The sequence below is a fragment of the Triticum aestivum genome, chromosome 2D, assembly GCF_018294505.1.
Source record: "Triticum aestivum cultivar Chinese Spring chromosome 2D, IWGSC CS RefSeq v2.1, whole genome shotgun sequence".
NCBI classification, from domain to species: domain Eukaryota; kingdom Viridiplantae; phylum Streptophyta; class Magnoliopsida; order Poales; family Poaceae; genus Triticum; species Triticum aestivum.
In genome coordinates this window covers 610,958,296-610,963,685 of record NC_057799.1, presented here as the reverse complement: position 1 = coordinate 610,963,685, position 5,390 = coordinate 610,958,296, and positions in this window count along the sequence as shown.

Below are 5,390 nucleotides of genomic sequence, written 5' to 3'. Positions count from 1 at the left end.
GGTATATTTATATAAGCAGGCATCTAGTGATCATCACATGTTTTTTTATTTGAAGATATATTAACGAATCGATCTTTCTTCTTTCAGCCCTCCGGATCGAGCAAATCTGCTTCTACAGACAGCAGGACAAAGCGCGGCCCGGGCAAAAAGTTGAAGGAGGGTGTAAAGTACAACATCGATTCCATCAAAGCTAGTGGCGAACCCCTCACGCCTAAGAACATTGCGAACAAGTTCGTTCGTCAGTGCGGAGTTCTTGTGAAGGACCAACTCCCGATCTCCATTCAAGAATGGAAAGAGCCAAAAACTAAACGCCCAGATGTTACTTGGGTCGACGACAGAGCAAAACAAAAGCTTTGGGAATCTCTGATGGAACATTTCACCCTACCAGATTATTTCACTGATGCAGATGTGCAGAAAGTCAAGGACGCTGCTCTTAAGAAGATGGCAATTGCATTCAACACCCACAAGAAAACTGTATGGGCCAACTACCTCGCTGCAGAAAGGAAGACTCCAGAATTCAAGGGAACACTGGAGAAGCAAAGAGAACACTGGCCCGCTTTCGTGAAATTCAAGGAATCAGAATTATCTAAGGAACGGTCGAGAAAAAACAAGGCCAATGCCGCAAAAAAGACGCAGTTCCATAGGCTGGGTCCAGGTGGCTACGCGGTGGCAATGCCTAAGTGGGATAAGTCTGAGCAAGAGATGGAGGATGCAGGGGTCACTCCGGTTACTAGGAGCTGGCCCCCCAGGTGCAGAACTTGGTTCTATGCGCATGGGGGGCGTTGGACCCGAAGACAGGCCTGGTTTCGAAGAAGGCAAGTCTAAAAGGAGCAGAACAAAAGTTACTTGACGCAATAGAAGATGCTCGAAAGGGGGTGTTCACGCCCAACAGAGAGAACGACGAGCTTACGCGCGCCCTGGGAAATCCTGAACACCCGGGAAGAACACGAGGCAAGGGCGTTATTCCCTGGTATGAGGGCTTTTCGGAATGGAACGACGACTACAGGACCCGTGCAAGAAAGAAGATGGAGGAGGAGAAGAAGAGGAAGCTGGAGGAGGAGCAGAGGAAGCAGGACGCGGAACGCCTTCAAGGCCTAGAAGCAAGGCACGCGGACTTGGCACTCAAATTCCAGCAGCAGCAGCAGCAGATCGACTCACTTAGCCAGGAAAGGGGGTCGCAGCAGCTGCAGCAGCAAGCGGATGATCATCCAGCATTGGATAGCACCGTCCCATCCATGTCGAGAAGCAGCGTTGGTTCCGCCCCGGGCGATGCACTGCTGGATGCATACCCTGTGGATGACATCATAGAGAACACTAACTGTGAGCTACACTTCAAAATGAAAAACATATCCATGAAGGTGGCGGACCCCATTGCTTTTACAATTACCCCCGAAGCAACCTTCCATTGCGCCCCGATTCCAGCGGGCTATGCTCGTGTCTTGGTTGATGAGGTGGTGGACCCATATTCGGGGCTACAGCTTGACATTCCTGGAGGTGACGACGAGCACACACTGGGAGAGGCCATACATCGTATCATCCTATGGAGAAAGGATTGCATCATCTTTCGAAGTCCACCGACACCGCGTCTGCCGACTCCTCCTTGAAGTCCGTCACCGTGTCAGCAAACTCCCGCTCCTCCAAGTCCACGAACGCGTGAGCAGACTCCTGCTTCAAGTCCGGCACAGCGTCAGGCAACTGCTCCTGTTTCAAGTCCGACACTGTGTCAGGCCACACCTCCTGCTTCAAGTCCGGCACAGCGTCAGGCCACACCTCCTGCTTCAAGTCCGACACCATGTCAGGCCACACCTCCTGCTTCAAGTCCGGCACAGCATCAGGCCACTCCACGTCAGCCGTCTCCGCCGCCTAAGCAATCGCAGAAGAGACATGCCGCAGCTATGGTGCGTAGCGGTACGAGTCGAGGTAGTACAGGAAGTACAGGCGGAGACAAGCGATATAAACATGGTCCAAGCAGCCTCGCTCCTCTTCCTCAGAGGCCTTACGACATGACCCAGGAGCAAAACGATGCCATAGTGCGGGCCGAAGTGGACGCCCATTTTGGACCGAAACAGGCTCCGACGCTGAGGGAGAAAGTGCCTGAGGAAAAGATTGACCACTTCATTCGTATGGCTAGACCACCAGCTCCCAAGCCTGTTGACTCAGACTATGAGCGCCAAATCAGGAAGGCACATCGAGCACGACTACAGAAAGAAGCGAGCTCGAGCTCGAGCCAACAAGCAGCTGTCAAAAAATGCAGGAAAACCGTTCCCCAGCTGGGAGAACAGGCGGCGCAATCGATCCCCCCGCTTGTTGTGCCAACAACACATGAGAGTACGCGCGCCCAATATTATTGTGGGCAAACCGTTTACGTTCCCGAGCTGGGCGATGTGGTAATAACCGAGGAGCATATAATGCAGGCTGAAATGCTCAAGATCACTGTTGGACAACTCCTCGATATCGAGCCCATGTCTCCGCTTAGAGAGGAGGAAATAAAACGGAAATATGTCCGGGGCCAACCTTTGGTCGAGCCCGAGGAGGTCAAGAACCTCCTAACGAGAATGTATGAATTGCATGATTGGTACATGAAAATTACCAAGATTTCCAATCGAGAGTCCCTCATGGTGCAAGTCGAGGAAGATCATTACTTCAATAAGAAAGCTCTGTCCGTTGAGTATTCAGAACTATTTCAGTTATTCAATCAAGATGCACTCGACAAATCTATCGTCAGTTGCTATTGTCTGTAAGTGATTTCTTTCTGTAATTTAAGTCTCAAGCTAGCTCTAGTGCTCATTGATTGATCATTAATTACCTGTAATTATATATCCTCACTATATATTCTTTTCTGTGGTATTATGCAGGATGAAGATGTATGAAATGAAAAAAGCTGGACGCTATGGCATTGGGTTCATTGACCCAAATACCGTTAATGAATACACATGGAAATTGGAATGGTGTAGACAAGATGTAGAGAAAAACATGCTAGAGTTCTTGAAGCGCCTCAATAGCAATGAAGATATACTACTTCCTTACAACTTCGAGTGAGTCACACTGTCTTGTACTACAAATTCTGTTTTTGCTTACTAGCTAGATGTTAATAAGTGTATAGGGTTTAGGGTTATAGTTGATTAGTGTTATGCACATGCCCGCTTAATTTATACATGCAAACGTATGCGCATGCAGGTTCCACTGGATCTTGTTAGACATTAAAGTTGACGAAGGAAAAGTTGAAGTACTGGACTCACTACTTAAAAAAGATAGTGACTACAGCATCGTGAAGGGGATAGTCAACAGGTAATTTCAATCATTATTAACTATATCTCGGCCTATTTAGTTCGTCATTTCCTGATATGAACTATTTTTAATAACCCTTTATTAATTTTCCTTGCCGGCGGGCAGGGCTTGGGCAAAGTACATCAAGGTGACTCCAGGAAAATGGCGACAAAAGCTATTTTGGTATCGACCCAAGGTAAGTAATTAAGTAGTACTAGCTAGCTAGCTACCATCTCTTTAATTCTTGTTTTAATACCATTAATTAATTAACATATTTGATTAATTATTATCTGATTAAATTCTATTCTCGTAAAGGCCCTGAAGCAGGCGCCGGGGACTGAAGTGTGTGCATACTACGTTTACGAGAACATTCGCATGATGGCGTCTGAAAGGAGCAGATCTGATAGACAGCAATAGGTACGTTTGCCAGAACACTATTCACAAATCTTAAATGATTTTCGATATCTAGTCACACAACTAATACACATGCATATTGATCTCCTTCTTAACAGTTCAAAGACCTGCGGGACCAGCTCCTACCAACAGAGCGCATATGAGCACTTCAAGAGGAAATAGCGGGATTTTTGCTCGACCAGGTCATAGATCCCAAAGGAGAATACTATTACCCGCTACCGCCCCCATGAACCACTTGTCATCATGCTCCGAAGGCACCAAGGCAACATGTAGGAGAAATTGTATATATATACATGTGTAAGTGTGAATAATTAATGGTGGTTGTGAGACATTCGATAATATATATATATATATATATATATATATATATATATATATATATATATATATATATATATATATATATGATCGGTTCTACGAGAAAATCTATTTATATATATGCATAACGTGTACAATATGTAGTATCATAAAATACCAAGAAACAAAAAAGAATTAAATGGAAAACACAAAATTAATGGACAAAAATTAAAACCAAACCCCCCCCCCCCAAACATTTAGTACCGGTTGGTGCTACCAACCGGTACTAATGGTCTATCAGCACCCGGGCCTGGCTCGTGCCACGTGGTGGCACTTTAGCGCCGGTTCGTGCCGAACCGGTAGTAAAGGGGGGGCCTTTAGTCTCCACTCTTTAGTGCCAGTTCCGGCACTAAAGGCCCTTACGAACCGGCGCTAAAGCCCAGTTCTGCACTAGTGTAAATAATACATATCTACTTACTCCATTGAGTTACCATCATGTATGTCCAATCATTAGCATTATTGTATGGTTAGTTGATGAATTGTAAATGAGCATTGAAACTTTCTTTTTATAATGTGTTCATGATCTAACCATATATATAGAGATATTGACATTTTTATAAAATAACATGGCAACATTGCTTCATGACTTTGTGTCTTACTTGGCACCGAGAAGAAACAGTTTGAGAGTGTGGTTTTGTTTCTTTTGAGATCATGAGACTGGCCCATGCATGAACGAAGCAGCACCTCTGGGCCAAACCACATAATTTGCATGCAAAATCTACATATGAGTTTTTTATACTCAAATTGCATAAAAACAATTGTAAACCATATATAGAAAATTTTAAAAATATCCAAGAACATTCAACATATTACATCATTACAACCGTGTGTCCTACCTAACAATGGCAAAGTGTAACTTCAGAGTAGTCTTTCGGGGTAGGTTGATGCATAACTTATATAGTTATCTACGGATCAACACATAAATTTGTGTTGCCGTTGTACCTAGAGAGAGAAAAGGAGTGTACGCATGAAATCGGAAAACATACATGCGTAAACTGAGTGAAACCAGGAAATGTAAGATTTTAAACCATGTGAAAATAGGAAAGGCCTCTTGCAGATAAGCTTATTACCTGGTTTGGTGCTACCTATAGCCAAGGGGGAGACAGGTTCACACTTGGAGATGGACCTAGTATAGTTCACTATAGTATGATACATATGTGTGTATGGACGTCACACCCCGGACGCAACCAGGGGGTCTGGTCCTAGCTCCACCCCGGGCTATGATCTAACCCTATATTCCAAGCTTTAACAAATAGCTATATGCGATTTCAAACTTTTATGCCGTACCTACAAATGAGAAAATGTGATACTACAATAGACAAGGATGGAAATGATAATCCTAATAGACGGAT